Source organism: Chelonoidis abingdonii, chromosome 11, assembly GCF_003597395.2.
Source record: "Chelonoidis abingdonii isolate Lonesome George chromosome 11, CheloAbing_2.0, whole genome shotgun sequence".
Lineage (NCBI taxonomy): Eukaryota > Metazoa > Chordata > Testudines > Testudinidae > Chelonoidis > Chelonoidis abingdonii.
In genome coordinates, this window is record NC_133779.1 from 23416256 (window position 1) to 23424220 (window position 7965).

Here is a 7965-nt window from a genome sequence, read left to right on the forward strand (position 1 = left end):
ATGAGTGTGGATAGATAGAGGGTGTGTAGGAGGATGGATGGATAGAGGGTGTTTATGGAATGGGTACAGGATGGATGGATAGAGGGTGTGTACGGGAGATGGTGGATGGACAGAGAGAGGGTGTTTATAGAAATAGATACATGGATGGATGGATAGGGGGGTACAGGGATGGATAGATAGACGGTGTTTATGGGAATGGATGGATAGAGGGTGTTTATGGGAATGGGTACAAGGTGGATGGATGGATGGATGGGTAGAGGGGGTACAGGGATGGATGGATAGAGGGTGTGTAGGGGGGTGGATGGACAGAGAGAGGGTGTTTATGGGAATAGGTACATGGATGGATGGATAGAAGGGGGTACGGGGATGGATAGATAGAGGGTGTTTATGGGAATGGATGGATGGATAGAGGGTGTTTATGGGAATGGGTACAGGGTGGATGGATAGAGGGTGTTTATGGGAATGGGTACAGGGTGGATGGATGGGTGGATAGAGGGGGTATGGGGATGGATAGATAGAGGGTATGTAGGAGGATGGGTGGATAGAGCGTGTATATGGGGAAGTGTTCATGGCTGGCTGGATAGAGGGGGCCTGAGGCTGTGTGGGTAGGTAGGTACAGGGTGTGTACGGATCCCATCAATGATTATGCCACAGAAATTAGCCAGCAGCTTATAAAAAAGATACCGAAAGAGATTAAGATAGAAACTGTTGTGAGCTAAATAGATGGATCTAAGTTATAACCCCGCATAACGTTCCCTTATTCGCTAACCCTGCTCTGGGGGATGTATCTCCCTTACCCTGTGCCCGCTCTCTGGCTGTAGCAGATGTTGGGAGAGGGGGGCAGTGGAGCTGGCAACACAGCCCTGTGCATTGAGAGCTGGGGGACAGCTGTGGGGAGCCAGATGTTGAAACAGCTGTAAGGAGGGATAGCGACGCAAACAAAATCTTAACATCTGCATTGGTGGTTCAGTGGTAGAATTCTCGCCTGCCACGCGGGAGGCCCGGGTTCGATTGCCGGCCAATGCAAGAGAGGAAACTTTTGTTATCCTCAGTTTCTACTTTTCCCAAGATCAGGCACCCTCCACAGCGAGTGAAAAACAGTCTCCACCCTCCGCTCTCAGCCTCCTTCTGTCCTACGGCCATGGGGCAAGTGTGGGAAATCCGGGCATGGGGGAGGATTTCATTGTCTAGATAAGGCAAAGCCCCTAATATTGGGACAGTCCCGTTAATATCGGGGTGTCTGCTCACCCTACAACAGCAAAGCAGATGGCGGGATGCTGATTGGCTCTTTACGTTCCCACACCCTCTACCTATTCCCCCCCATCCATCCATCCATGCACCCATTCCCATAAACACCTTCCTTCTATCCATCCCCGTTCCCCTCTCTATCCATCCATCCATCCATCCATGGACCCATTCCCATAAACACCTTCCATCTATCCATCCCCGTTCCCCCCTCTATCCATCCATCCATGCACCCATTCCCATAAACACCCTCCATCTATCCATCCCCATATCCCCCTCTATCCATCCATCCATGCACCCATTCCCATAAACACCCTCCATCTATCCATCCTTCCATGCACCCATTCCCCATAAATCTCCATTATATCCCGTTCCCCCACGCTCCAATCCATCCTTCCATGCACCATTCCCATAAACATCCTCCATTATCCATTCCCCGTTCCCACCTTCATCCCATCCAATCATGCTTCCATTCCCTAAACATACCCTCCATCTATCCAGCCCAGGCCAGGGGCTAGCCAATAGGAACGGTGGTCACCCACCCTAGATGACGTACGTTCCGGCAATCGTCCATGAATGCAGAAACATTACTTTGTGCCATGTCGTCCCTGATTTTCATTTACACAAGGAGGTAAGTTGTCGTCTCATCCCGGCCTGGTTTCCCGGTCTGGCTGTCTTCTGCGGATGCAGGCCTGGGCTCCCACGTACCCGCAAGACTCCCATATTCTCTGGCTTTCTCAGCTGGCTGCTACAAGCTATGTTCTCTATTATCGCATCAGTCATTGTGAGGGGTAGGGACGGGGGGGGGGGGGGGTTTTTGTTTTGGGGTGATTTCCGTCAAGGATCTTTGCCTCCGCCCGTTTCCTGTCCCCTCACCACTCCCACACAGCGAGAACACACCAGAAAGATCTAACAGGCCTAATCTCTTTCTTCCCTCGCTTCCCCATGGGTAGGCCACACGGGTGACCATCCACGCTCCCTCTGGTTCACCCTAACCTCAGCCCAGATGATAATCACGACACTAGCGTCCCCAAATCCCAGTGGGAATCCCCAAATAGCTTTTCTCTGGAGGCGGGAAAGCCCTCGTCTCCTTTGGGAGAAAAGGGAAACACCCTGGGCCTGGTAGTTTTGGGCTACCCAGCCGAAGGGGCTCAGGTGGAACGCTGGGATCGGTGATGAAGCTTTGCAAAGAAGGTGGTTTGCAATGAATGCATCTGAGCGGGTTCGCTCTGCAGATTGGTGGCCCGGCTTGCTAAGGGAGAATTGGTGGCACATGGAGAATTTGTCTGCACCTGCAATTCAATTCCCTACCACCGCATAAGTAGGGTGGTTGCGTTCACATTCCCTCTCTTGATTTCCAGTGTGCACAAACCTGTAACGTCAGCTGTTCCTGGGAAGACAGTCAAAAACCATGGGCAATGCAAATTACAGGCATGCATTTTATTAGTTTACAAAGGGTTTAATCTCCTCAGCTGGTCCACTTATCCCACTGTTTATTTTGTTCGTTTTCCTTTTTCCTTCTCAGTTGTCCTCTTTCTTTCCTTTCAATTTCCTCTTATTGCTTTCATTCCCAGTTTTTTATTATTTGCTCTCTTTTCCTATTTTCTCTCATATTTTCCTTCCTTACTTACCCATCTTAACTTTTTCTCTCCTTCTAAATTTTTCCCACTTTCTTTTTTCCTTTTTCTCTTTCCCAATTTCCCCTCTTTTTGGTCTTTTTCTTTCTTCCCCCAACCCGCCTGTCCCCTCATTCTCCAGCTGAACCACCAGAGGATGCACCAGCTTTCATCCCACAACAGAGAATCCCCGAGGGAGCACCCTGTCTGCACACGAAGTTTCTACAGGCCAGACCGCTGGGGCCCAAGCTAGGAGGGGGGTGTCTCGGGGGGGGGGGGTTCTTGTAGGGCAGGGCTCTGTGCCCCATGGGAGAGCCTGGGGACCCTACACCATAGCACCTCAGGGAATTCACTGCAGCCCCCATCGGCCGGGAGCTCCAGCGGGGGTTTCCCCCACCCCAGCCCAGCCCACGGGGGGAAGCGTGGGAACGCTGCCAGGCGTGTGCCCGTCAAATTCCCCCCCTTTGATTCCCGCGCCGGAAAGTGACGATGCCTACCAAGCGCCCCAAGGCTTCACCCCCGGAGCCATCAACGGGGGCAGGGAGGGGATCTTTTGCTGGAGGTCAAGGGGCAGTTCAACCCCACTCAGTCTTCGTTCCTCCCCCACACATCTGATCTAGATCTATCTGGTCCCTCACCCCAGTCTTTACAGGCCTCAATATAATCACCAGTAATATCTATAGCCTGACACAACTTGCCTCCACCCAACTGCCCAGGAAGTTTTCTGAATTAATGCCAAGGGCCCCTTTGGAGCAACCCTGTCACTGGGAGTGAGAGAGAGAGAGAGAAAATCTAAGAAAGAAAGAAAAAAACCCAAGAAAGAAAGAGGCGAAGCAGACTGCGAGGCAGAGCGAGGGGGATGAAGAAGGCAAAGAGGGGAAGAGAAGAGCCAGACACTGAAACAGCCTGTGAGAGTCAAACTCTTTTTTGCAGCCCGGGCGCCGCTTTTCCCTGCTCTGCAAAATGAGCCACGTGTGCCCAGAAAGTGGGTCTGTGCATTGGCCGGGAATCGAACCCGGGCCTCCCGTGTGGCAGGCGAGAATTCTACCACTGAACCACCAATGCTGCAGCTGGACACCCTTTCCGCTGTCTTCCCTTTACAGCTGTTGTCACATCTGCCCCCAGCTGTTCCACATCTCTGGCCTTCAGGGCACGTGTCGTTGCATTCTCCGATGCTGCTCCGCTCCTCTGGGCTGTCCTCACAGGAACACTGTAGACTCCGGAGTCCCGATGTGTCTGTGTGAGAGAGAGAGAGAGAGGAGAGAGACCCAGGCCTCATGGCTTGGAGAAAGAAGCCAGACTTGAGTTCAGCTCCATCTCCAAGCAGCAATGAGACAAGCGGAGAGCAGCATGAAATGGGACCAGAGCAAGGGGTACATACAGCAAGGAGAAAATTAGACAAAATTACATGCATCCGACGAAGTGGGTAGCCACCCACAAAAGCTCATGCTCCAAAACGTCTGTTAGTCTATAAGGTGCCACAGGATTCGTTGCTGCTTTGGCAAAATTTGAGACCATCAGGGCTTGGGGGAGTGTATCTGAGCAGCTGGTTAGACTAGATACCTCCTGAGGTCCCTTCCAACCCTGATATTCTATGTGTCCCCCGCAAAATGATGGAGACCAGATTTGAGTGACCCATCCCCTGTTGTCCAGTCTCAGCATCTGGCAGACAGAAATCTGCAGGCCCTGGAGCATGGGACACCCTGACCATCCTGGCTGATAGCTGCTGATGGACTTATCCTCCAGGAACTTACATATATATTTGAACCCAGTTATACTTCTGGTCTTCGCAACATCCTCTGCTAACACAGGGGTGGTGCCTGCCATCAATAGGGCAGGAAGCCAGGCACCTACCCCAGTACCCATGGCATCAATACAGCGGGCTTGAGGGGAACAGCTGGGCTGAGAGATAGCAGTGGGCTGAGGGACACTGTAGGACCAGGAATATCTGTTAAGCTGCCCAACCCTGCAGCCCTGAACAGCTTCTGGAGGAGGAGAGATTAAAAAGTCTGGGGCTTTTCTCCTTGGAAATGAGACGATCAAGGGGAGATATGATAGAAGTCTATAAAATCGTGATGGGTGTGGAGAAAGTGAATAAAGGAGGGTTATTTACCCCTTCACATAACACAAAAATCCAGGGTCACCCACTGAAATGAATAAGCAACAGGTTTAAAACAAACCAAAGGACGTATTTCTTCACACAACCTGTGGAACTCCTGGCCAGGGGATGTTGTGAAGGGCCAGAAGTGTAAGTGGGTTCAAAAAAGAGTTAGAGATGTTCATAGAGGACAGAGCCAGCAATGGCTATTAGGCAGGATAGACAGAGAGGCAACACACTCCCCCCAGCCATGAGCGTCCTTGGCATTTGTTTGCCAGAAGCTGGGAATGGGCAACAGGGTGGATCACTCAATGATCACCTGTTCTGTTCATTCCCTCTGGGGTGGGGCACCTGGCCTTGGCCACTCTAGGAAGACAGGATACAGGGCTAGATGGACCATTGGTCTGACCTAGAATTGCCATTCTTATGACCCCTTCACCGCTTCCTTCCCCCCCCCCATCCCAACAACCCAACCGCTTCCTTCCCCCCCCAACCCCAACAACCCAACCCTCCTGGGTCCGCTGAACTGGGCCTCTTGCATCCACCCCCAATTCTAACTTTTATTATTGGTCGATAACATGTGTAGTGTTCATGTCACCAGCGTGTGTCCATCTTCAGTGCACCATGCAAAGGCATGCAACAGTTACCTGAGTCATCACATCGGCTCCTTGGGTGGCATGCAGTTTTCTCCTGAGCGCCTGGCAAACTCTTCGTGTCTTGCGTTGTTCTGTGCCTGTGTTGTCGGGTTCAGTATATGCTGTTGTGGCATATAGGGGAAGGTTCAGACGTTCTCGCTTACCTTTTCATTTGGCGTCTTTCACGTTCCCCTCACGAGAGATTCGGCATCATTGTGGAGAGTCTCGTAAAGTCAGATCCATAGCAAAATTTTGCAATCACCCTCAACCCCAATGCAACACCCCTTCTTTTCATACACGCATCCTATCAAACACATGCTACCTCATCTGCCATTTCTCTGGGCTCTGGCATGAGTTACAGTGATAATGATCATTTGAGTGATGTTCAGTCAAAGCTAAACTTGGCGCGTCCTGGCTCCACATCTATCAGAATGTGGGAATCATTAATTAAGAAAGGGATAGATAGATAATAAGGCAGAAAATATCCTATTTGCCTCTAATATAAACCCACGGTGCGCGCCCACATCCCCGCTTCCTTCCCCCCCCCCATCCCAACAACCCAACCGCTTCCTTCCCCCCCCAACCCCAACAACCCAACCCTCCTGGGTCCGCTGAACTGGGCCTCTGCATCCACCCCCAATTCTAACCTTTCTTATTGGTCGAAAACATGTGTAGTGTCATGTCACCAGCGTTGGTGTCCCATCTTCAGTGGCACCATGCAATAAAGGCAGCATCAGTTACCTGAGTCATCACATCGGCTCACTTGGTGGCATGCAGTTTTCTCCTGAGCGCCTGGCACTCTTCTGTGTCTTGCGTTGTTCTGTGCCTGTGTTGTCGGGTTCAGTATAATGCTGTTGTGCATATAGGGGAAGGTTCAGACGTTCTCGCTTACCTTTTCATTTGGCGTCTTTCAACGTTCCCGCTCACGAAAGAGATCTCGGCATCATTGTGGAGAGTTCTCTGAAAGTCAGATCCATGCAAAATTTGCAACACCCTCAACCCCAATTGCAAACACACCCTTCTTTTCATACACGTCCCTTCAAACACATGCTATCCTCCCATTTCTCTGGGCTTCTGGGCATGAGTTACAGTGATAATGATCATTTTGAGTGAGTTCAGTCAAAGCTACTTGCCTCCTGGCCCTCCACATCTCTCAGAATGTGGGAATCATTAAGAAAGGGATAGATAGATAATAAGGCAGAAAATATCCTATTGCCTCTATATAAACCCACGGTGCGCCCACACCTTGAATACTGCGAGTAGGTGTGGTGGCCCCATCTCAAAAAAGAGATATCGGAATTGGAAAAGGTTCAGAAAAAGGCAACAAAAATTATGAGGGGCATGAAGCGGCTTCCTTGTAAGGAGAGATTAATAAAACTGGGACTTTTCAGCTTGGAAAAGAGGTGACTAAGGAGGGATATGCTAGAGGTCTATAAAATCATGACTGGTGTGGAGAAAGTAAATAAGGAAGTGTTACTACTCCTCATAACACAGGAACTAGGGAGGAAGGAACAAAAGGAAGTATTTCTTCACACAATGCACAGTCAACCTGTGGAACTCCTTGCCGGAGGCTGTTGTGAAGGCCAAGACTATAACAGGGTTCAAAAAAGAACTAAGATAAATTCAGAGGATAGGTTCATCGATGGCTATTAGCCAGGATGGGCAGGGATAGTGCCCCCAGCCTCTGTTTGCCAGCAGCTGGGAATGGACAACAGAGGATGGATCACTAGACGATTACTCAAAGGAGCGGAGCAGCATTGGAGAATGCAGTGACACATAAACCCTGAAGGCCAAAGATGTGGAACAGCTGGGGGGGGGAAAACAGATGTGACAACAGCTGTAAAGTGAAGACAGTGGAACCAGTTGTCAGCCGCAGCATTGGTGGTTCAGTGGTAGAATTCTCGCCTGCCACGCGGGAGGCCCGGGTTCGATTCCCGGCCAATGCAAAAGACCCACTTTTTGGGCACAGTGGGCTCATTTTGCAGAGAATGGAGAAGGCGGCGCCCAGGTTGCAAGAAAGAGTTTGAATCTCACGGACTGTTTCAGTCTCTGGCTCTTCTCTTCCCCCTTTTCTTTCCTCTTCCTCTTGGGGGGAACGGGGATGGATAGATGGAGGGTGTTTATGGGAATGGGAGCATGGATGGATGGATAGAGGGGGATACGGGGATGGATAGATGGAGGGTGTTTATGGGAATGGGTGGATGGATGGATGGATGGATAGAGGGGGAGATGAAGGAAAAAGATAATAGGTCTATATAATTCAAGGTAGATTTTATCTTACAGGCCTAATAAGATATGGGGGGGGCGTGGGGAGAACAGATAGTAAAAGCCGCGGGGGGACCAAGGTACCTGGCGGGGGGTACATGCCCCA

At 50.7% G+C, this 7965-nt stretch overlaps 1 protein-coding gene and 3 non-coding genes across 4 annotated transcripts in view; 2 read left to right on the forward strand and 2 right to left on the reverse strand.

The window, feature by feature from the left end:
* The window catches only part of PER1 (period circadian regulator 1), a 370577-nt gene that overhangs the window by 288274 nt on the left and 74338 nt on the right, over nucleotides 1-7965 (reverse strand). The gene's annotated exons all lie outside the window — the stretch shown is intronic.
* On the forward strand, nucleotides 956-1026 carry TRNAG-GCC (transfer RNA glycine (anticodon GCC)). Its single transcript has one exon. It is a non-coding gene; the product is annotated as a tRNA-Gly (tRNA).
* Nucleotides 3856-3926, reverse strand: TRNAG-GCC (transfer RNA glycine (anticodon GCC)). Its single transcript has one exon. It is a non-coding gene; the product is annotated as a tRNA-Gly (tRNA).
* TRNAG-GCC (transfer RNA glycine (anticodon GCC)) lies at nucleotides 7470-7540 on the forward strand. The gene has a single exon. It is a non-coding gene; the product is annotated as a tRNA-Gly (tRNA).